The sequence below is a fragment of the Lathamus discolor genome, chromosome Z (assembly GCF_037157495.1).
Source record: "Lathamus discolor isolate bLatDis1 chromosome Z, bLatDis1.hap1, whole genome shotgun sequence".
NCBI lineage: Eukaryota > Metazoa > Chordata > Aves > Psittaciformes > Psittacidae > Lathamus > Lathamus discolor.
In genome coordinates, this window is record NC_088909.1 from 21,630,003 (window position 1) to 21,655,392 (window position 25,390).

The window sequence follows — 25,390 nt, forward strand, 5'->3', positions numbered from 1 at the left end:
AATGTGCTCCACGATTTTACCAGGCACAGAGGTGAGACTCACTGCTCTGTAATTCCCCGCGTCTTCCATTTTCCCCTTCTTGAAAATGGGGGTTATATTTCCCGTTTTCCAGTCGTCGGGAACTTCACCTGGCTGCCATTATTTTTCAAATATGATGGCCAGTAGCTTAGCAACGTCATTCGCCAGCTCCTTCAGGACCCGCGGATGGATTCCATCAGGTTCCATGGACTTGTGCATGTTCAGGTTCTTAAGACGGTCTTGAACCAGATCCTCTCCTACACTGGGCCTAAGGTCTTCATTCTCAAATTTTTACCTTTAAGTGGAACCGACTGAAGTCTTAACCGTGCTTCCCCAAAGAATCTTAGAGAATAACAGAATCGCAGAACGGTTTGGATTGGAAAGGACCTTAAGATCCCCTAGTTCCAACACCCTGTCACAGGCAGGGACACCTCACACAAGACCATGGTGCTCAAGCCCCGTCCAACCTGGCCTTGATCACTGCCAGGGATGGAGCATTCACCACTGCTTTGGGCAACCTGTGCCAGTGCCCCACCATCCGCACAGTGAAGAATTTCTTCCTTCTAGCTAACCTGAACTTCCTCTGTTTCACTTTAAGCCCATCACCCCTTGTCCTCTTGATACAGTCCCTGATGAAGAGTCCCTCCCCAGCATGCTGGTAGGCCCCCTTCAGATACTGGAAGGCTGCTATGAGGTCTCCACCCCGCCTTCCCTTCTCCACGCTGAACAGCCCCAGCTTTCTCAGCCTGTCTTTGTACAGGAGCTGCTCCATCCCCCTTAGCATCCTCGTGGCCCTCCTCTGGATTTGCTCCAACAGCTCTAGGTCCTTCTGTTGAGGACACCAGAACTGTACACTGTGCTCCCAGTGGGGGTCTCATGAGAGCAGAGGAGCAGGATCACCTCCCTTGACCTGCTGGTCATGCTCTTGGTGATACAGCCCAGGACACAGGGGGTTTCCGGGCTCAAGCGCACGCTGAAGCGCCTCATGTTCCAACCCCCAGGTCCTTCTCCTCACGCTGCTCTGAATCACTTCTCTGCGCAGCCTGTAGCTGTGCCTGGGATTGCCCTGACCCAGGGCCAGGAGCCTGCACTCGGCTTTGCTGAACTTCATGAGGCTGGCCACCTCTCCAGCATGTGCAGGTCCCTCTGGATGCCATCCCTTCCCTCCAGCGCGCCGGCTGCACCACACAGCTTGGTGTCGTCTGCAAGCTTGCTGAGGGTGCTCGATCCCACTGTCTGTGTCAGCGACAAAGATGTTGAACAGGGTCTGCCCCAACACCGACCCCTGACGGACACCATTCGTCACTGGTCACCGTTTACACATTGAGCCATTGACCGCGACTCTCTGTGTGCAGTCATCCAGCCAATTCCTTGTCCACCGGCTGTGCATCCAGCAAATTCATGCCTCTCCCGTTTAGAGACAAGGACGTCGTGTGGGAGGATGCTAAATGAAATTTATTGGCTCCAGAGAGCACGAACGTGGCGGGAAGGGCCAGGGGCAGCTGGTCACTTGAGGGTGGAGGGCAGGCCCCGGAGGTGGTAGATCCAGGAGCCGCCAGGGCAAGAGACCACCAGCCTGCTGGTGACAGGAGCGGGGCCGCCCATGAAGGAGACGGTGATGGTGGTGCTGCTCTTGGCGCGCAGCATCTCCGGGGCCCTGACGCTGAAGGCCGGGTGCTTTACGGCATACTGGAACGCCGTGGCCCTCGGGAAGACGTTCCTGAAGGAGATGGAGGTGGTGCCGCCGGCTGGGATGAGGAAGGGGCCCTGGGGTTCAGGGGGCAGCGCAAGGCCGATGAGTGGGATGCAGTACTGCCCGCCCAGTGCAGAGCTGAGCTGCAGCGTGGCCTTGGCTTTGCCCAGGTGGCAGGGCTCAAAGGTCACTTCCACGTTCAGCTCCGAGCCCCCAGCGCTGGCGGGTGCCGCACTGATGGATTTTGCCGTCTGGAAGTCGGCACAGTCGGTCTGCGCAGAGGAGACAAGAGACCATGGGGGGTTGGTCACAACAGCAGAGCCAGCGCCTCGGGAAGAACACGATGGTCCCCTGGCCCGTCCCACCCAGACCATAGCCCTGGTGAGTGCCTGCGGTGAACGGGCACGAGAAGTGTGCAAACGTGCCCAGCAGGGACAACCCTGCACCCAAGCCCCAAGACTGCCAGACCTGGGCTGCAAGCGGGAAGCAAGCCCAGGCACCACGGGGCCTGCAAAAGCAGCTCCAACCAGGGCAGCAGACACGGGCCCGCAAGGGAGGACAAGCCCACACTAGTGGGAAGGCCCCTGGGCTCACATGGCCACCCTGGCTCTGCCAGGCCACGCCAGAGGCACTCGGACCCCTTGGTGGAGAGGGCTGGTGCTGGCCAGAGGAGCTGCCTCCCAGCCAGAGCCCCGGCAGCCCGGGCTCACCTGTAGGAGGTACTCGGTCTCCTGCTGGGCAAAATTCCGGATTTTGGTGGTGATGGTCTGACGGGAGCCCAGCGTGGTGCGGAAATACACGGGCTTCTCTGGCCTGCTCGAGGTGGCTTTCAGCTGCAGGTTGTAAGACAGAGAGCCCAAGTCGCTGCTCTGGAGCACCAGGTGCCCGGTGCTCTCACCCGTTTTCAGGGGCTGATACTCCAAGACAAGATCCGCCTGGGAGGAAGGAAGGAAAAAGCCACGGCGTCAGGCACAGGCAGGGAACACGTGTGCCTGAGAAGGGGGCAGCTGGTCCCTGCTCTGCTCAGGCAGCGCTTGAAGGCTGGGCTGCCTTCCCCGCTCTGACTCCCTCTCTCTCGGGCACAGCCTTGCTCCTTCTGGGGGACGGTTCACTCAGGGACAGATCCCAACAGCTCAGAGCCCTCCAGCATGATGCCAGAAGCTGCCCACCCTAAAAAGCCCCTGTGCTCCCCCAGGGCACACACCACCTCCTGTCAATGCAGGCTGCAGACAACCTGGCCGTGGGATCAGGCTTGTCCTGCAGCCACTCACACCTGGAAGCAACACATTAAATGAGGGGCACATGGCACAAGGACCTGCCACGTGACGCCCAGTGGCGGCGTGTTACAGGGGCCAGCAGGGCAGACTCCACCAGCGCAGGATGATTCCCACTGGGGATATTCTCGCACACTGCTCCCTCTCTACATCATCGGCAGGGAGCTGCCACCACGGAAAGAGGCCCCACATGGCCCCTTTCAGGCATCACCCTCCAAGAGCCCCCCCTCCGGCCACGAGTAGGGAGAGCAGAGTGAGCCGCAGGAGCTTTGCTCCTACCTTTGACTGTGCAGGAACAGTAAAGTGCTGTGGAACGCTGACGCCCGGCACTTTGCAGTTGACGGCAAACGTCACCGGGACAGGCAGAGGGTTGTCCACCTTGACGGTGGAGGACACTCTCTGCCGAACGGCGGTGCTCATTTCGACAGTGCCGATGGGTCCCGAAGCCATCACCTTGAAAGTCACCATGTGGAACAAGTACTCTCCGGTTGTCTCGTTGAGGAAGGTCACCTGAATCAGACAGAAAGGGAAGTGCTGCTCATTCCACACATGAAAACAGACCCGGTAGAGCCCACCGAGCTCAGCGCCCTGCTTCCAGGAATGGCTATGAGCACCCAGCGAGGAGGAGTGCAAGACCAGAGAAAGCACCTGTGGTATTTCATAGGACCCGTGCCCGTGGAGGTATGAAAACAGGCGTGTAGCTTCTCGGTGAGCCAACAGCTCCTTGAAGGGCCCTGCAGACCAGTGTCCTCACTCACCTTTGCCCTGTAGACTCCTTCTTTGTAGGAGAAGAAGGTGAGCTGGTAGTCCTTCTTCGCAGAGCTCGGCACGTCGATGTATGAACACCCCTGCAGCACAGAACTGCTTTCCAGGTTCTCTGGTTTGAGCATGTCAATAACCACCAGGAACCTGCGGGTGAGAAGGACGCAGTGAAGGTCAACAGGAAGGACTCCCATAGGATACCCATCCTGCGGGGGTACAATACAGTCCCTCTCATCCTCAGTGCCTCGGGCACAGGGCGCCAGCTCTCACCCCCCTTGGAGGAAAGCCCTCCAGGATGGCTCTGCACAGGCAGAACGTGGGTATGGCCAGACACGGCCAAGGAGAGGGAAAAGCTTTCAGGAAGGAGCTTCCAGGCACTGGAAGCTTCCTGCCTTGTGCTGCTGCAGGGATTGCTCATGAGGCCAGACTCCCTGGGCTGGACTCACCTCTGTGGTCTCTGCAGCCAGTTGGACACAGGGATGAGCTCCGTGTGGGAATTCCTGCACGGAACCTGCCGGGAAATGGCCCCTGAACACCTGGGGGCTTCAGCAGTTCCTTCCAGCTGGTAGCGTAAGCCTGTCCCGTCCGGCAGGGGGAAGAAGATGGAGCCCTACAGACAACGAATAGGACAAGTCAGCTCTGGAGCACCCCTGGACAGTCCCATGCCTGAGGCTCTCACTGAGGCAGCTTTCAGCACGTCCAGCTGGCAGAGCTGTGACTGCAGCCCTGTCCCGCGCAGGAGGAGACAGACGCCAGCGTCGCACCTGCTCTGAGCTGCTTGTGAGCGGGTGCGTGGCCCACAGGACACGGCACAGCTACAGGACACAGAGGCATCATCTCTGGGCAAAGCAAGGAAACACGGGCCCTGCAGCAGAGCTGCTCTGCACATCCCAACACTCCCTTACTGGCCCCACTCACCTTGGGCATGTCCCTGCCAGCCTGTGCTCACGCAGGGACAGCCGTGGGCAGGGGGTGGCCGTCCCTGATGAGCTCCATTGCCTCAGTCCTGCTGGCCTTAGCCCCAACAGCGCTGACCAGAGAGCAGCCTGTAAGCTGGCACAACAGGGGCCCCCCAGACATGGGCCATGGAAAGCTCATATCCATGCTCATTCTGGGTGCCCGTGGATCCCAGACACCTGCCTCTGCCTCCACAGCAGCTGAAAGCTGCAAGACTCCTCACGCAGGCTGTACGTTAAAGAGATGCTGAGCACGTGCGACCCTAAGGGCACAGATCTGCTGAGCACCCTGGAGACTTGAGGCCAGAAATCTCTGACCTGGCCCACTGTAAGGCCAGCTGGAGCGGGACAAGGAGCGCGACAAGGACCCGGCAGCTCCAGCACCACAGAGCCCTTCTGAACTGACCCCTTGGATTTAGGAGCTTGTTGCTGGCCTGGCACAGAAAACATTGCAGAGGGGCCAGTCACCCCCATGTGCCCAGCCTGAGACCTGCAGGAAGGGCTCCTCCCAAAGCTCCTGCATGACCCTCAAGAGATCTCTCTCGTTTCCCACCTGCCTGCTCACGGCCAGGACGGCACTGACAAACTGCAGGGCAGCTTTGCCCTTCTTGCTCCCTGCAAGCTGCAGAAGGACACCAGCCAGGTGCTGCTGGCAGAAGTGGTTGTGCCCGGGGCTTGGAGAGCCTGTGCAGCCCGTGCGCTGAGCATGGGGGTCTCTGAGCCCCCTGGGCTGCCACAAGCAGCGACCCGGAGCTACGCAGAACAAACTTCATTTCTTGGCCTGCAGAAAGCCTGGCTTTTTACGTTAGCTGCTCCAACACGTTTGGTGCTCAGTCCCGACTTCCCATCTGCCCTTTGCCCGTGCCTGGCCCCCAGCCACCACAAAACCCAGCTTCCAACAGAGAGCACAGGACACCTTCAGCTTGGACAGGGCCTCCAAAGGTCATCTCGGCCAACCTCCTGCCCAAAGGAGAGTGACCTACGAGGGTCATGCCACGAGGGTCAGCACGCTGGCACAGCTCACCTACCTGATGCTTCTTGTTCCCACAGCTCATGGTTAGGGGTCTGTAGGTGACCTGGTAGGCCTTTTCCTTTTGCCTGGCCTCCAGATGGATAAATTCAGGCCCTTTCCAGTATTTCCCCTCAACAATGGGCTTCAGGGTCCAGGCCTCGCTGCTTGGGTTCGACAGGAGGATGGTCTGGCTCTGCTTCTCACGCACATTGCAGCTGAAAGTCAGGGTCTGTAACAGAGGAGCACAGAGGCTGCTGGGTCGTACCCACAATCCTTGCCACTCTTCTCACGCTGGCTCTACACCAGGACCTGGAGCACAGGGAGCAGCTTTTCCTTGTCACATGCGAAAATTACACTTTGGCCACAGCTTTTGGAGTAAATCAAGCTGGTTGTTCTTGAAGAAGGGAGCAGAACAAGCCTTTCGCATGCTGGGTGAAAGGAAACTTCAGGGGAGTCCTGAAAGGAAACTGCTGTGCAAGGACAGATCTGCAGCCACACAGCCCCTTCCTTCATGGGCAGGATGAAGAGGAGCTCCATGCTCTCTTTGGGAGCAAGAGCCAACTGCTCCCAAGCTACCCCCTCCCAGGGGCTGGATGCAGATGCCTTGCCCCTTCCTACTGCTGAATGCCCTCCCCTGGCCCGGCACGGGGGAGAAGCGTGGCTGCGGGTGCAGTGCTGGGATACAGCGGGGTGGCTCTGTGGGGAGGGTCTCAGGAGAGCCCGGCAGGGTGCTCCCACGGCACGGGTGCTGCAGTGCAGAGCCAGGACAACCGAGCTGCTCACTGGAGGAGCAACACCTCGAACAGGGGAGAAAGGCAATGACAGGGCTCAGGAACTCTGGCAGTCCTGCCCAGCACTTTCTCTCTGGGATACCCCGGCACAAGCGAGTCTGCGCTCGCAAGTGTCCTTCAGTTCCTGCCCTGGGAGAGATGTGGCGCAAATGCTGGGGTCCAGGGGCCCATCCTGTCCCTGCTGCGTTACCTCTCTGGTGCCAGGGGCCTCCACGCAGGATCCTGATAGCGTAAGGCGGAGCGCCTCGCTGCCCGGGATGAAGCACCGCAGCCCCTCGTACTGGACAGCCTGGCTCAGCTTCGAGGGGCGGAAGGTCACAACGAAGGGGACATCCACCCCTGGCCTGATGTAACCCTTTGTGGGGCTGATAGAAAAGTCCGGCTGGAAGCTCTCCACGTCCCACAAAAACCTTGCCAAGGAAAGCACAAGGACAGGAAAGAAGGATTAGCCACGGGGAGCTGTGAAGGCAGGGTAAGTCTCAGCGTGAGGCTCTCCGTCTCTGGTGGGCTTTCCCACCACATCTCAGGCCTGATGCTGAGCCACCTGGCAATAAGGCTTCAGGCTGGGCAGGACCCACTGCACCCATCTCTAAATGAGCTTTTGCTCGTACCCCCTTGCTAACTGCCAGGGCCTGACTGCACGGCCATGGCTGCACGACTCTCCAGCGGGATGGAGAAGCAGAGAGGAGCTATCTGGGCACACTACGGCTCCTCACAACCCTCATCCAAGCAATCAGCCCTCAGAGAGGCGGGGGGGTCCTGCTTTACCTGACTCCTGTGTTGCCCGCGTTCCGCATGACGACGCGCCGGCACGTGTAGCTCTGCCGCACCACGGCTCCAAAGCTGAGCTGGTCCTGGTCCAAGCTCACGAGGCTGCCCTGGCAGGAGCCCCGCACCGCAAACAGGGAGCGCACCAGCCCGCGGCACTCCAGCAGCACTTCCCCGCTGAACGGCTGCATGCGGCGCTTCGGGGAGAAGGTCACCTCCACTTTGCAGGTGTCTCCTCTGGCCTTCAGCTTTAGCTCCTTGCTGGGCTTCAAGCACAGAACCTACCCGAAGAGATGAGTGGAGACTATTTCATCTGGCAAGCCAGCTGCGGAGCCTCCCTCACCAGACTCAGGGAAGAGGCTTCCAATTCCTCTTCTGTCCACACCAACACTGACCCAGTCCCACTCATTCCCTCGTAGGCATTCCTAGGTAATACCAAAGGTGTTTTCTGCCATGTGTCCACCTGGTCACGGTGAGGTCACCTCTGCCTTCTAAAGCTTTCATGGAAGTTCCAACAGAGCTGTAACCCTCCCTCTTTCAAGATTCACCTCCCTCGCCTTTCCAGATCTAAAATATGCGGCTGCATCCTGACCTATGCGTCTAAAACAGGTTAGAGGAATTGTGCCGCCTTCTCACTTGTTGCTCTCGGGGAGTCCTGGCACCCAGCTCAGCTGAAGCGTTCACACTGCAAGCATCTGCTGGCAGAGCAGTGCCAGCAGGGAGGACGGGGCAGGCACAGGCAGCCAGGGCAGCCCACAGCTGTCATTAGCTACTACCTCCCACCCACAGCAGCTCATCGCTCCCTGCAGGCACACTAAAGTGCTCTGCAGAGAAGGAATGGCACTTACCCCAGCTTCCTGCAACTCTGGCACGGTGGATGTGACTCTGAGCTTAAAGGCGAGAGGGCCTGCGCTCTTGTTGGCTATGGTGACGATCTTCTTCACCGTCTGCCCAATGCAGATGTTTCCTAGCTTCACCACCTTTCCTGGTGGATGCACAACATCAACCTGAGGCAGGAGGGATTGATATCAAGCCAAAGGAAAGAAGGAGAAGAGGTTTTCTGCCACTCTCGTGGCAGAAACACAAACCATGGTAGGCTGGGGAAGAGATGAGGAAATGAGAAAACCATGCTGGTTGCCACCTGCACTTTCAGCATTTAGATTTCATCTCACCTTCATTTCTATGCCCCTTCCTTGGGCCTCAACAGTCAGCTTCTCAGCCGGGGCACACGGAGGCAGCAACAAGCTGTTGTGGCTGTTGTCGTCTTTAGGTGTCCGTAGGAGCTGCGCACAGAGGGAAGAGAAACCACAGACAGCATGAGTTTCTGGACCTTCACCACGTGAACAGACTCCCCAGACGAGCCATCCCCTCCCATATTCTTTCCCCCCAGTGGCAGGGATTATCCAAGTCCCTCCACAGCCTGCCAGCAGAGCCGGCTAACCCTGGGATGCCGCCGGGCTTTGCCCTGCGCGCTGCCCCCGTCTCCCTGGCACAAGCCTGGGAATGCTGGAGCGCTGGGAATCTCCAGGAGCGTGCACAGACATTCCCCCTCACCTGCTCCTCAGCAAGGTGCTGCTGGTCAAACTCCAGTGAGTAAACCCCACAGGGGTTCTTCACCACCACCGTCCCCTCTTCCCCATGGCTCTGTGGCAGCAGCGGTCCCAGCTCGAGCTCTGCGGGGCTCAACTCCAGCCGTGGCTGCAGACCACATCCCAGGACCGGCACCCGCAGGCGTTGGCTGCTCTGGCAAATCTGGATCTGCAGCACGCCCCGGTAGCACTTCTGCAAAGAAGCAGCACAGAAAGCTCCTCCGTGAAGCCCCAGGTGACAGCGCCTCCAAGGCAACAATCGCCCCAGGGTCAGGGGTCTTCTCAGCACCTCTAAGCTGAACCCAAACCAGGCAGTTACTTAGAGCAGGGGCTACAGCATCGGCATGGCTCTGAGTAACTGCGGTGAGTCCTGCTGGGGAGTGTAACTGCGCAGTTGGCTACCAGATGGATCTAAAACGGCCTATCAGGGGTTTTCACCTAGTCGTGGGGGAGCGCAACGCACGTGAGAAAAGTCTGCTTTCTCAGACACAGTCCTGGCGCTGCAGCACCGGGCAAACATCAGCTGTGTGAAAGAGGCAGCTGAGCTCTCACTGGACAGAAATAAGGATCGTCTTCTCTGCTCAGTGCTTGGCTCTGGTCAAAGCCAGACACGAGACGCTGAAATCTCCACGAGCAATTGAAAGATCCCTGCGACTGTCCCCAACCATGGAAGCACTTGGGTCCATCCTGTCACACGCTGCCAGTTTCCAAGTCTGGTGGAAGGTGTCCCTGCCCATGGCAGGGGGCTGGAACTGGATGAGCTGTAAGGTCCCTTCCAACCCAAAACAGGCTAGGATTCTGTGATGTTTGCCTTTAATTCTTCTGCTGGTTCATGTGTAGGGCACAGTCTCTGGCAGTAACAGAAGTCTTTGGACAATACCTGAATTACCGAATGCGCTTTGCGTTGCCAGGGCAGATGTAGAGCCCAACACTAGTGCCCAACTCTCACTCGCAGGATGCTCAGAGCCAGCAGTGCTAAAGCCCCCTCAACGCCACCGAAGCTCCAGCTCCACCTCTGAAGCACACAGGGCTGGACTCTTCGCGTACCTGGATATCCAAGTGTCCCTTGGCACAGATGGTCCCTGTGGAGGGCCTGATAGTAAATTCAGCTGGCTTCTTGGCACCTGGGGCTCGCTTTCTCCACGACGGACCAGTGCTGTCTGACACCTGAGCAAAACTGGTCACGCTGGGTGCTCCCGAGCCGTCCCCAGGAATGCGAAGGTTGAAGTTGAAGGGCACCGAGGAAGTGTTAGTGAGGCGGCAGCACAGGGTGCGAGGAAAGCCTGGGAAAAGGACACAACAGGAGTTTATTATCCCGTGATTCCTGGGGTGGACATCCTGCGGTGATAAAACTGCGCTTGGAGTTTGCCTCCTTTCAATGGCAATTACAGCTGATTGAGAAGCTCTGTGGGGAAGTCGTCGTCAATTACGGTCCCTTTTACGCTTGTCACACAGAAATGCCACTCTGACACAGGTGTCTCTAACTGTGAGGAGCTCTCACCTCCCCCAGACCAGCACCAATTCCTTCTCAACCGTGACGGTGCATCCAGAACATTTACTCTCAAAAGTCAGTCCAGAAAAGTCCCTGTGAACTCCACAAACACTCCCACAGTTTTCGAGAGATAAAAGCAGTATGCTGTCATCAAAGAGATGATCCAGGAAAGGAAAGGAAAGATGAAATTGGCAGCCACAGCATGATGCAGAGCACTCTGAAGCAGCTTCTCCAGACAGGAACCTCGGTGCATCTCCTGGTTTGGGACAATCGAGACCGAGCCTGTGGCAGCTCACGGCCCACTTCACTGGAGGCAAACCTGATGCTTGCTCAAGAACAAGCAGGACCTGCGTCTCACCCTCCCGAAGGAGCGGGGACAAACGGCCATGCTGCACACCGCCTTTCATTACCCCACAAAGGCTGACATGGCTTCAGCTTTGGTACTTGCTTTCCATAATGGAAGCCACTGAGACAATCGCAGCTGATCTGGGGGGTTGAGTTCACGTTTAAACTTGAGACCATCTCAGTGAGAAGTCCTTTGCGAGACTGAGGTGGAGAACCAGAATCTGCATCTCAGTGGAGAAGCTCTGGGTGCACAGCCGCCAGCTCTGTCAGCAGAGCTGGGCTTTTGGTGGGGAAGGAGGAGCCCATGTCTGAAGACATGGGCGCCCAATGCGGAGCTACTGCTTGGCCATGTTACCTGGGAGCTGACAATGAGTTGGCCTCACAGCACTAATTGATTTCTCACGCTAACGGTCAGGTGGGTAAATGGTGCCCTTGCCTCACAACAGCAAAATTCACCCAGGGCACCTACAACTTGCCTTCAACTCCCTTCTCCAGTTGGCCGCGGACAAGAAAGACTTTCACAGTCATTCTGTTGCTGAGGACTGGCAGATTGGGGCTGGACTGACTGTGAGGGACACCAGAGAACACTGACTTTCTACTCCTTCCGTTCTATTTGAACCATTCAATTGGCTCTGTGCCATTCTGTCTGGTTCTGTTTGATCTCATGATGGCAAAATACTGCCTAGCAGCTGGCAGTCCTGGTTTTGACATGCTGAAGGTGGCTATGGAGGAACACAAGTGACAATGCTGTCCTGGACAAGTGCTCCATCTGGGTAAGGCTCAGACCTCCCACCCTGCAGCCCAAGCCCAGGGCACACTCACCAAAGGAGACTTCACCGAAGCGGAGGGACGATACATTGAAATGAAACGCCGGCCCAGTGACACAGCCACTGTGAGGACAAAGGCAGAGGAGACATGGCCTCGGTTAAAGAGAACTGCAAAGCCTTCAGCTTTCCTTACCGTTCCGGTGGGTAAAAGCCGGCCTGAGAACCTCAGGGGGTTTCAAATCAAGCCCTCACCCTCATGCTCAGCACAGCATCCAGGTGGACGGGAGGCAGCCAAAGCAAAGCGGTCAGCAGCCCATAGCTGCTTGTGGGGCTTGGGGCACAGTGTCATGCAGGGTATGCCCCCAAGTTGTTGATGGCCTGAGGAAGGACACCAAACAAGTGATGGCTGCGTGCCTCAGTTTCCCCATCTGTAATGTGTTGGACACAGGGGTGTCCCCAGTAAAGCACACTCAATGTAACTAGCCTTCCCAGCCACAGCTTTCCTGCTTTGGCATTTCTTAGCTGGAACCGCTCTTCCCATGGAGTACAGGAACACCTTGCTCAGAAGATCTTGATCCACGCAAGCGTTATGGGGGCAGGACTTTGAGACACGAAGCCGGGGGAGCCCCAAACATCCCTTGACAAGAGCCGCAACAGCTCAACAGAGCGGACAGTTGAATCTTGGAGGAAAACATCAGCCAACCACCAGGGCACCAGCTGACCCATCCAAGAGCAACACGTCTTAAACCACCCAACACAGAATCGTCAAATCATCTACGCTGGAAAAGACCTTTAAGATCATCAAGTCCAACTGTCACCCCAGCGCTGCCAAGCCCACCACTAATCCATGTCACTAAGGGCCTCGTCTACTCGGTTTGGGAACACTTCCAGGGATGGTGACTCCACCACTGCCCGGGGCAGCCTCTTCTAATGCCTGACCACCCTTTCGGGGAGAAACTGTTCCTAACATCAAGTCTAAATATGCCCTGCACACACTGAGGCCGTTTCCTCTTGTCCTTTCCCTTGTTACTTGGGAAAAGAGACCAGCCACCTCCTGGCTCCATCCTCCTTTCAAGTAGTTGCAGGCATAACGGAACCTGAACACACCGCATCTCCTCACCCGCCCTTAAATTCAGCAGACTTGAAGGCTCCAAACTCCAGGGCTCACCAACATCCACCTGAATCACCACGTGAAGCTGCACAGCACCCATTAATTTATTTCATGGTTGATGCCAACCAATGCCAGCTCTGCCTCTCAGCTCAAAATCAAGGACCACAGCAACTGGTGTGTTCAACCCAACCTATTCCATGGCTCCCTCTTGCTGACAATTCCACTTCATTTGCTGCTGCGGTCGCAAGGAGTCAGCGTCAAACTGGAGTCAAGGTTAGTGTGGGCTCCTAGTGTGGGGATGCCAGGATGAGAGCCAAGATCAAGACCTCAGACAAGCCTTTTCTTTCTCTGCTCCATCAGCAAATGAGGCAGGTGGGAGATGACTACCCAGAGAGAGCTACAAATGTGGCCGCCAAGCTCTTAGAACCCTCCTCACCTCACAGTCAGCGTCAGAGGCTCAGGGGATCCCTTCACATTGAACTGGAATTCCTCTGTGAACTGCCCCACGACACTGGCATTGAAGGAGATCCAGATGGCCTGATGATCAAAAGGCAAAAGCATGCCCTCCCGGGGGCCAAAGGTGAAGCAGGAGCCCAGAGCTCTCTCCGGAGAGACCACGCTGAAGGGCGTCTCAGTAACTCCTCTGTTGAGCAGGAACACCTGCAGCAGCAGCGAGAAGGCAACATGGAAATACATGAGGAATCCTCTTTGCTTACAGAAGGCTCACCTCTTTTCTAGTTTAGCAATTAACATCTGTAAAAGGCAGAAGATGCTGAGCGCTGCTGCCAAATACAACAGGACGAGTTCTGCCTCGGGGTTTTTTTCCATGCAAAGCGGGGATAACTTCACACAAACAGAGCCACTCTGGGCTTATTCCCCTGACACAGAGCACTCCACTTGACCTGCAGTGCCAAGCGCCTGCTCAGCACCACCAAGTTGATTCAGACCCATCCCACAGCTCCACGAGGCTCGCTGCTGCCCGGGAGCCATCCGGATCCACCCCATGCCCTGCGCCCCGTCCTGCTCACCCTGTAGCTGTGGCTTGAGCCAACAGTCACCTCCCCGATGCTCAGCTGGTCACAGCTGAGTTGGACCTGGGGCCCGACGCCTTCCCCGCTGATGCACAGGGGCAGCCTGGTCTCACAGCCTGTGGAGGGAAATCTCTGTGAGTGCAATTCCCTCTGCTACCCGGCACTTTCCAGGTTGTCTCAGTGCTGCTGCCGGTCCCTGGGCTGGATGGAACCAGCTCTAGATGCTCCAGGAGAAGATACGGGACCCATCTCGTCCCTCAGGACATACGCCTTGGGGCTGCTTTCTCATTTCTAACCAACCCCCTGGGCCGGTGTCTCAGACAACCACAGAATGGTTTGCGTTGGAAAGGACCTTAAGATCATCCAGTTCCAACCCCTTGCCATGGACAGGGACACCTTCCACTAGAGCAGCTTGCTTCAAGTCCCGTCCAGCCTGAACTTGAACATTGCCACGGGTGGAGCAACTTCCTTGGGCAGCCTCTTCCAGTGCCTCACCACTCTCACAGGAAAGAATTTCTTCTGTACATCTAAACTAAATCTCCCCTGTTTAAGCTCGAACCCATCAGCCCTTTGTCTTATCTCTTCAGTCCCCGATGAAGGCGCTCTCTCCAGTCATGGAAAACCAGCCTTCCCACTGAGCAGATCACATAAGCCATAAATGTACTGCTAACGTGCACATCCCTTGGTGCAAAGGCAACCGAGACCTCAAGGCTTACAGCTAAACTCCAAGGTGGGTCCTTTCCCTTAAATTTGCTAGAGATGACAGAGCACAAGATCTTCAGTCTGAAGGCTGCTCTCAGCCACTGAAGCAGCCTAAGGTGCCTGAATCCTGGCTCAAAGTTTGGATGAGCTCTCACTGCCATCCCAGCCTACTCTGCACACAAAGTGAGCAGCACGAGAAGGAGGAGAGAGCCACGCCACAAAGACTCATCTTGGACGTAACTGGTCTGCAGGGGCCTGGTGCTCCTTCACTAAAGCTGTGTTGCAAATGCTGGCAAAGCCATGGCGGGAAAGCTTATTCCTTCACTGCTTGGTCACTTCTGGGATCAGGAAGGCAGAGCCAGGCATCCTGAGCCCTGGCCTCCGACAGGAGACCACCGGGAACCACGGGGACAGCGGCGTGTGCCAGCACTGCCCTGTTGAGCCCTCCAGAACTACATGAGGTCCGAGTGGGCTGGAAGAGTGTTTCTACCTCCTCTGTGGGAACAGGAGCAGGAGGAAAGAGCTGTACCTGAGATGTCACAGTAGACTGTCTCTTGGTAGACTCTGGCTTCTTTGGGCTGAAAGATCACACTGATTTCAAGGGAAGAATTGGGCAAGACATCTCCCTCCTGAAACAGAAGTGACAGCAAACCATTTATCTTCAAACATCACATTCTTGTTTCCACTGCAGCCCTGGAAGCCTTTATTTAGAGCATCAGCAAAGAGCAAGGAGCAAGCAACGCTTGTCAACAGCATTTATAGGAGAGCTTGGAAGCAGCAGCTTCCAAAGTCCCTCGCCTTTACTGGCACCCGGAAGGGGCATTTTGTTCCCCTCAGAAGAGACTGAGCTCTTGCCCACGGATTTAAGTCTGGGCCACGCTACCAGTTTCTGCAACTCTCTGCTGCTCTCGCAGAGGATCCTGGCACTGGTGCACAGTCCCAGGAAGCCCTGCCACACATTTCAGGAGGCATCCCTGGTTTCTATAGGCGCTCACTTCCTGCAACTGGTTTAAGGAAAGGCACCTCTCAGCCTTCCATGGGCTGCAGGAGCAACCAAGAAGAGAACAGCAGCCCCTTCCTCGGAAAACAAAATAGAAAAAATAAACTACTTTCACCCACTGTAAAAGAAAGAAGAGGTTGGGATTATTCCAGGGTTTACTCCAAGATGAGAAGGGATGCTGCGCTGCTCAGACAGCAGCCATTCTTCATCTCAAGACCATGCAAATACTCAGAAGGCAGGCTCTGGCTGATTGAAGGCCATGGGGTTTTTGCTGGCATCACCAGGAAAGTGAGCAGTTTTCTCTGCCTATCTGCAGTAGAACTCAAAAAGCCCGTTTAAACCTGCCAGCCTCGTGTCCAGGCTCACAGACGACACTGGAAGGGAGACTCAGATGTGGTATAAATCCAGGTTTTAGGAAGGGATTGCTGTGCTTGGGCTCAATTTGGCCTCCTTTCCACCCAGGACCATTGCATTCTGCAGGTCAGTATGTGAACTAACAGTGCACCAGTGTCCTTTCTTCACCCCCGCGCGCTACGTGGGAATGTGTCCTTACGGAGAATAACTGATACCTCTGAACACTGTGAGGACACTCATGACGTGCCCTTAATTCACAGCCCTTGCAGCAGAGCCCAGCCTGGGGTCGGCTCTTGCCGCTGTTCAGAAATGCTTTTTGCAACAAGTGCCCCTAGCCTCACCAGAAACCGGATGTCTCCTCTCTTGGCACATCAAGCAGCTGATGTGGGATCTGCCAAGGGACCTCCTTCAGAGATGAGAAGGAGGAGGAGCAGCAGGAAGGGAGGTTCTCAGCCATCACTTACCATGGGCACAATGGTGAAAATATCACTGCAGAAAGGCATGGAGCCTCCCTGCACCTCTGTCCCCTGGTTCTGGGAGCTGCAGATGGGAAGGGAAGGGTGTTCTCTGAGAGGGGGGACCAGCCCGTGCTCCGCAGGAACATCAACCAGCTTGTCCTCTTCCTGCCTCTGCAGCCTGTGCCATGGGAGAGACGAACCAAGCAGATAATTGAATAAGCAGCAGATGTGCAAAGCCTGTCGTGTCAGTGCACGAGCAGCAAAGCACTCGGCGAGGAAGAGCAGCAGCTCAGCACAGGGCTGACCCTGAGACACAGGCTCCCACATGGATCCCATTATTGCCGTTCTTCCCAGCACAGCAAGGAGTTTTACTCCTCACTGACGAGCTAACAAGAGGTTTCTTAAAGCTGGCAGCCCTCAAGAAAAAGCCTCCTGCATTGGGAGGGGAGAAGCAACTGGCTTTCAGCTGCTCATTACCAGCATCACACTTTTCCCCTTCCCTTTTGCACCCACAGGGGTGAGGAGACAGTATCTGCACTGCCTTTCACCAGAGGCTCCCGGTGCACTTCCAAAGCAAAGCAACGGATTTGGGCATCCCATCACTTCAGTGACACAAATGGGTTTCTGAGCATGAAAACAGAGGTGCCAAGAGACGAAGGCACTCTGCCCAGCATCACCTAGTAAAGAAGTCAGGACCAGCATCTCTGAATGCAAACCCTACGTGGAATCTTGAACCACCTCATCTTTTCCCTCGTTTTGGCCTCCACTGCAGAGCTGTGATGCACTTAACCTCTCCCTTTATCGGCGGCTGCAGCAGAAATCAATCTAGTGTTTAAAGATCACAAGCGGGAGATGAAAGGGGAGCACTGCTGCAGAGCGGTTGCTCCTTGCTGGCACACTGCTGTCCCCCCTTCACGCTCCAGTCCCCTGGCCATGAAGAACCAGCGGGTGACAGCACTGGGGGACCAGGGGAAAGCTCCATGTGCAGCAAATCGAGGCAACGCCGTGTGAACGATCATCACCCAGCTAAATCCAAACGCAAAGAGAAGGGAAGCAGGCAAGGACGTTACTTGCTGCACACACACTGAGCCTCGCGCACATGCTGTGCATGAGGAGGGCTTCCACACACTGGCATGAGCAGCCCTCAACTCAAGCTCCGTCAGCAGGCCAGAATCACATCCCCAAAAGCGCTGCAGGAGGGACACCTTCTAATGGGCCATGTCTTTTGGGGTCACATCCCAACACAGGCGCCTGCACTGCCTCCTCTCAGGAAAAGGCCCTCTCTCCTCTGAGGTCTCAAAAGCTTCTCTGACAGCAGGACGGTGGCCTTGGGCCATCCCCAAAACTACGAGTAAGGAGGAACCAAGCGTCGTGCTCAGAGTCAAGGACAGAGACTGGCACGACAGCAAGTCTCATACGTAAAAAATCAGGTTGAAGTGAACTCTGGGGAAAGCTGGTGGCTTCTGAGGGGACAGAGGATCACCCAGGGTCCAGTCCGAGACAGGCAGGTGGGGAGAGATGCTAAAGAAATGGTCCAGGGAAGAATCAAGGCAAGCTCACGAGATTTTCTTTTAACTCAGTGCGTTTGCACAGAACTCACACACTGTGTCATTAAAAACAGACAACAGTGGAAAACCAGTTCTGGCCTTTGAGGCATTTCTGACCTAATTACGCTGAACTTGATGTGCTCAAAGCCCTTGAAAAGTGCTGCAGTTCAAGGCAGTTTCCTGATCAGCTCTGGGTTCAGACTAACTCCCGTATATCTGCACCCATCTGAGCCTGAAAAGTCGCACAAGGATTGCCCAAGTCACATAAGCTTTAAAGTGTCATTTCCAGTTCACCACCCAGGCTGTGAGTGTTTCTCTGCTGCCTGAAATGGCAATTTCAAAGCTTCGCCAGAGACAGCCTTGGAAGAACCTGCCCCATCTCTCACCACCACGACGACACAGGTTGCTGAAGCCCAAAAGCACTTCCAAGTCCTGGCTGCCCTCCCTTCCCCGCAGAGCCCTCCACATCTGCCCAGCCTATGAGGAAGGGGAGAAACACTTCGTTGGGCCAGAAACCAGGACACTGAAAGGCAATTCCCCAGCCTACGGCAGGACGGCCTCCACCTTCTGGGCCAACCAAGCACTCTACCCTGCCTGTGACTGGAAAAGGAGCCTGCCAGCTTATCAAAGAAGAAACTGCTTGAGTATCACAATAGCTGTGCCACCTGCAGCTCTTCAGTGCTACTGCTCAGTGCAGTCCCAGGTACCGAGTGCTGACACCTTCCTCAGCCTCATGGACCCTCCGTAGTGCACGGATCTCTGAACTCAATAGTTTGCCGCTCCCAAACGTGAGTTTGCCCTCTCAGGCAATCCAGTGATTGCACTCAACCTTCTCTCCCCAAAACATCATCCTCAGCTGTAGCACGGCTGGGACTGCAATGGCAAGGGTTAAGCTCCACGCTGTGCATGGGTTTACGTGCCCTAATCCGTTCAAAAGCCCCAACAGCCCTCTGAGACCGTGTGTTAGTTTTCCCCTGGGGCATCTATCTTTCTGAGACGAATCTCTCAAACAAACCTCAGCTTCTGCCGCTCCTCCTCTTCCTGATCAACAAAACGCTTCCACTGGAAGTGGGCCGTGATGGCACTCTGATTGTGGATGACCAGGGAGCTTAGCTTTGACAGCGTGACAGAAGTCTTCTCAACTGTCAAGGAGCTCTTGTCAAGCCTGATGTTGACATTTACGGCTGTTCCACAAAGGCTTTTGTGAACATCTTCACCTGGAACAAAGCAAAAGCAAGTCTCGCCTCATCTCGCTTGCTGACGGAAGTACAAGGAACAGAGCAATCTGCAGGCAACAGAAGAAAGAGCTGCAGTTTTGAGCTGCATAAGCAGTTCCCCGGATCAGGACACTTAGCATATCCTGACAGCTGCACATGCTACAGCATGAGGATGTCCTGGCACCACCTTAGGCACCTTATTTTGGGGGTCGTTCGTGGAGATGTATCTTTTCAGATGTGCCCGGGTGCCCTTTGGGCTGCCATCCCACTCAGGTCACAGGGAATTCTACATCCAAGTCACTCAGTGATGCTGAGGAGCGCCACCTCAGCCATGCCTTGCCCAGGGTCTCCTGCAGGCAGGAGATGCCCCCAGTGTCGTGTCATCCTCATCTCCTGGTCCTGAAATACTTGGCATAGCTCTGATCTCAGAACCCAAGCGGGAGCATTTGAAATGAAATGGAGAAGGGCAGAAACAACAATGGAAACTACAGAGCAGCTTCTGTGCTGAGCTCTGCACTCAACAGGCTGCTACTGGGCCCTCGGATCCATCTGCCAACTCCTTCTTTTGCTCCTGCTACGGTCACAGCCAGGTGCCTCACCACTGCCCGCACATTCTTCCTTGTCAAACGTGCTGCTGTTACCACTTCACCACCGGAGAAGTGAGTCCCTTCACTAGGGTAAGTGTCCTCTGGAAGGCTGGAGACTTACTTCCAGCACCAGAGCAACACGCACAGCAGCACAGCCATTTCAAAGTGTTTCTCCAAGGTGGTGTTCACGACCTACCTTCAGACATCATTGCGCCCTCACATTACTGACTCCAGCCAGCCCTAGCAGCAGCTTGCTCATAAACCTCACCACTAAAGAACTGCTGCTAACAAGGCGGTTTCTACAGAATCATTCCCAGGCTACAGCAAAGCTCAGAGCACCCTAATGGCTACCGCTGCCACAGTTACTGCTCCTCCTGGTCACAAGTCCTCAGCATGGCCCAGCTCTCAGCACAGCACCAACTGTACCCATGCAGCACATCACAAGAAGAGGGTCTCTACCTCAAAGGCCTTCCCAGGAACTGTAACACAACAGATCGGGATGAAAAGCAATGACCCGTCAGGAGAGCTCTAGGGGACAGGTTGCAGGCTCTTCAGAGGGCTCTCTTGCACGTTAAAAGCCATCTCCTTTTCAGTCAGGCTCCCTGCTGTGAGTTCTTCTGCAATGGAGCACCCAGAATATTCGCCATCGCCCCCGGTGCACCGTGCGCAGGAAGATCTGCCTGCCTTGTTACAGGCTGAAATATTCCAGCACAGGAATATCTGGCAGCCAGCAGGGGAGCTTTGCTCTACTCAGCGTGAAGGAACCTTGCAGAAGGGATTCAACAGGACAATGAAGCCACCAGATGATGACAGACAGCGCAGACACCGCTCTGGTTCGAAGGACACACGGAGGGTGCACCACGCGCTTACCTGTGTCATAGTGAACGATCATTGGACTCGTATAAACACCGGTCTTTGGTGGGTGGAATTCCACCGTGACTTCCATCGCTTCTCCAACGCCAAGAGTCCCAATGGAGGGATCCACAGAGAAAGGGCTGCAACACAAAGAGAGAGATCAGGACTGTATGGGAGACCCGGGTCCTCCGTTAAGTTTGCAGTCTAGTTCGCTTCAGCTCACTTGTGCAAGCAAGGAGCAAGCAAACCACAGTCGGTACAAGAAAACCAGAACATCCAGGATCAGAAATAGAGCGGGTGACTCTCCCTGCTGAAAGAGAACCAGACCTCAGAAGATCCCGCGGTATAACACGACCCCAGCCCCCCACACTCTGCACCCAGTTCTCAGTTCTCAGCTCTTCACCTCTGCACACGTGCAATCCAGTTACTCAGAATTCTGCTTTTTTGTGTAGTTCACTTAAAACTTTCCTAATGCTTCCCATTTCTTTATTGCAACTTGGGACTGAAATAGTTCATTGCCGAAGTTCGGGAACTCTTAAAACCCTTGTCAAGGAGCTCTCAACACACGCTCTATTACCCAGTAGAGTAGTTGGCAAGCGCCTTGCAAATAGATGCTAGACTTCACTGGGTATTTATTGTGGTGGTGCCTCTCACCAGCTCATTGCTTGCCTGTTTCTTGAGGCTGTGTTTGGGATCCGTGACCTGAGCCCCTCGAACTGTCCTCTGCCACACAGCACCTTCTTCAGCAGTCAAGCTGCCTTCCTACCTTGCCTCTTCCAACCCAACAGCATCAGACCTGCAAGATGCTGCGTTGCAGACACCACTGCAGTGTAAAACTTGCTTGCAGAGCTTTCTCAAAACACTGCAAGCAATGGCAAACCCCACGTGTCCTGCCCATCTCCAGCACCTCAGATGCTCTGCCTCCTTTTTCTCACAGTTTACAAGCCCATGACCACGCAACAGCGTTTTGCGCAAGGGATGAGCTCCTTTACCTCAGAGTGGTGATGCTGTAGCAAGCCTCCCGCTTCCCCACGTTGCGCACCAGCAGAGTTTTCTGGGTGCTGAACCTGACTGGACACTCGGAGAAGTTCAGCTGTTCAGGGAAGTCCAGGCTGGCTCGGGCACCTATGGCTCGGATAGGCACAAAGAACTTCTCCCTCTCTGTGATGATGATAAGCTCGTCAAAATAATCCTGCAGGGAGAGAAACAATCTCAGCACAGTGCCTTTAGCACCATGCCCATGGCAGAAGAAGAGCTGCTGGTTTCTGTGACTCTCACAGTAGCATTCGGTAATGTACATGCACTTTTTACCTTCATGGCCTTTCATTACAGATTATTTCACAAGCAGGGGCAGCCAGGGACCATGGGGCAGATCCTCTTTAGTTTCTACAGGCATGCTGCCCGAGGGTAGGCCAGAGTATTGAACTACATTTAAGCAGCAAACAGAAGATGAGGAAAAGGCCATGCACAGGCAGCAGACTCTCAGCCCTGAAGCCAACAGACGTTACGTTAAATATTCCACCACTGAAGGGGAAAACAGCCTGAAACAGGCAAGAGCCTCCAGCCTATGGGAGCACAACCTTCACCCCCAGGAAAGAGTCTCCCCCAGGTCTAGATCCAGTGCAACTCCACTGAACGCAGGCCACTTCTTCAAAACCCACGCCACACGCCTGCTTTGGAACCCAGCCCTGCAGGTTCACCTTCCCCTCAAGGCGCCATCTCTCGGGACCTCCACTCTCACCTTGTCCTCATCAGGTCTGAAAAGGATGCGGTAGGTTGAAGACATGCCCGGTGCTACCTTATAGTCCTCATTACTCGGGCTGATCAACTCGAAGTAAGGAGAGTTCCCCAGGATGACGTTCAGCAGACGAGGAACCTGCAGGGAAGACACAAGTAGGATTTTGTCGCTTGTGGAAACATGAGAAGGGACCAGGACAGGCCATGTGACATCCTTCCTTACCACCTTTCCAAAACACTTTTAGCTCTGAAGCTACACGCACGTAACACACGAGAGTGGACTTGAATCCCTTCTGCTGAGCTACACAGCTGCAGCACAGAGACAGTAGGAACAACACGCCCTGCTCTGAAGGCAGCAGGAAGGAGATGCAGTACCTCAAGCCACCTGCGTATTCAACAAGCCCAAAGAACATGCTTGCTTCTGCCTGCACACATCCATGCAGTCATACCTCTGGAGGGGGAATGTATTATCTGAAGGCAAACCAGCGTGCGTTATACGGGGAGGGAAGGAAGTCACTTCTGACACACCAGGGTGGAGCGGGGTGGTCAAGCTGCGGTGCTAGTCATGGCGGTGGACCAGCAAGAGAAGCAGACCACAGACACTCTGGGCTTCCTGAGAATAAAAGCTTACCTCAAGAGCAAAAGGACGAGCGCAGGAAGACAAAAGAACAACCCCAGGAAGAAGCAGATGGCTAAGAGAATTTAAAGGGGGCTGCAAAGCAGCAAGGGAGATCCGTAATACAAGGAAAGGCTGGTGCAGAGATGAGAACACCCAACGTGCCTCTACGATGGATACCACAGGCACGGAGACAGCAAACAGACATTCTCTAGCACACAGGCAGCAACGCCCCAGCACCCAATCTCATCTCAGAAAGCATAACAAGGAGACTTTGAATGACAGGCAGCTCCACTGATGAACACGACGAGCCTTGGAAAAAATGGAGGCTCATTCTGCACCCCTGACCCAAGCCTGGTGACCCATGGCCAAGGCAGCCCTGGACGCTCTAAACACCCTTTGCTCCCACCAATGCCCTGGGGCAGCAAGCTCCAGGAGCCCATTTCCCACTGCAGCCACACGTTCTGGTCGCCAAGTCCCTTGGCACGTGAGCCCAGGTGGCAAAGATCTTCAGCAAGAGCCACCCAGGATGCCTCTGAGGGTGCTGAGGAGCAGCCTGAAGACAGGAAAGCAATTCGACAGCAAGTACACAAGAGCAGTAAGCACAGAGTGCAGCACTTCCGTATCGGAGTGAATACAGAGCACCTATTGGGCTCGATTACACTTTGCCTCTGTTACACATTGCTGCTAGCTGCAGTTTTAGGGAGCAGACAACCTCAGCTACCACGCAGGATACATCAGTAGGATTCCGAGGAATGTGGGAAACTCGTGAGACAGAGCACAATGTTCCTTTTCTCCAGGACATGACCAAAACCCAGCAAAATTAGAACATAATGAACTCTCTTGGGATTAGCATCTCTATCTTTGTGCATTTAAATATGCCAAGGGTTTTCCTTAGAGCTCATCTGCCTTTTACACCAGGGCTCTCTGACGCCTGAGGTTGTACCAGCTTCACAACTGATTCATTTTGGGTAAAATCAACAGTTCACACACTGCCTCCCCTTCACAGGGCATAGAAATCCCAAGCTGCAGCTGTTACCAGTCTCTTACGTTTTATTGGGAATGGCACCAACATCAATGCAGGTGTTGTTTTCCACTTGGGAAGCACGAATAGAGCAAATTCACTGTTTGCCTCTTTGCTGGTACTTGGCAAAGGCAAACATTCTGAGGAGCTGCACGGATGAGGGAGCAGCTGAAGCCAAAAGGCACAGTGGGAACGAAGCAGAGCAGTAGGAAAAGAGAAACTGAGGCCCATTTTAATAAGCGAAGGGCACACCTGCAGCAAAGATTGCCCAAAGTCACTGTGAACCACACCAGTGGTGTCCCTTGGGCATAGGTACCCACATTGCAACTTCCCAGTATGCCCAAGCTACACCAGGAATGACACAGTACTCTCTGGGAGTAACTGAGGGACCATACCTTCATCCTTCCTTGCCAAAGGGTCTTCCATGCTCTACCACGTCCCTGTAAAACCCGTTATCTCAGGAGATACTTTGACTTCTCTTGCTGTTCCTCCCGCTACATTAAGCCCTGACGGTGTCATTCCTTTTGTCCCCTCCTTTGTTTCTCCCAGCAGGGAGATTTGAGGAGGGCGTTAATTCACCTGCACACTTCCACCTCCCCCCCAGCTCCCCGCTGTGCCCTCCTCTCACACACACGTCTTGCTCTTTCTTACACAACCGGATCCTGAATTACGCCTGTTTCTCACCTTTCTCTGCTTCCAGCACACTTCCTCTTACGTACCAAGAGAATCCCTGTGCGGAAGAAAGCGCTCCGCGACAGGACATTGAACTCAGCCCCTTTCCTCCCTCCTGTCTTTTCCCACCAGCTTGCTCTTGGCACATGCCTCACTGGAGCAAACGTTTCCCCAGCTGAAATTCAAAAGGTCTCCATTTCCCCCTCTACAGCAGAGCAGAACAAAATTGCTGCCACTTCTCAACTTCTCCCTGCTCATTTTTCGTAGGAAATCTCAACAGGATCACAATCTTTCCCGTTCCAAGTTGGAGACCTTCAGGAGCACATTACCCTGCCTGTGCTGGGATTCTCCAAAGAGAACGCACAGCCACGCTGGCTTAGAAACACCTGAGCAGAACCGAATTAGGCTTAGCAGGAGACTCAAGTGGCACCTCAAGTCCAGCCCTTTAACTGCTGCTGCTAAGCCAGCCTGTTTCTCCTGCTCTTCCAAAACACCCAGCCTGGAGTGCTAATGCCAGGAGTTACAACTTACTCCAGCACAAAGTGGAGAAAACTCAAGCCCTGTGCTTTGACACGGAGTTGCACACAGGGGGCTCAACAGGCTGAGAGAGGGAAACATGCCCTGCCAGAAACCAAGATTAACCAAGGAGCCACCGGGACATGGTGCACACTCGCGGTAAAGCATGACAGCAGGCAAGCACTGCCCAGCCCTCGACATTCCCATCAGTCCAGGGCTTTCAAGGGGAAGCATGCTGGCTCAAAAAGCTCCTTTGGCTTAGTTACCACCAGTGCGCGGCCAAAACCAGCGGCAGAATCCCCAGCATGGCAACATTTCCCCCATCTTGCAGAATCACGCTGCTGAGACATTTTATTCTGGATGCGCTGCGCTGCAGCAGGTAACTTGCTCTGCTGCACACCACGTGAATTCCACTGCTCTCCTCCTCCAGCCCAGTGCTCAGCCTCCACAGCCCAGCACTTACCCTGTCGATGTTCCTCAGAGCTAGCGCCGCTAT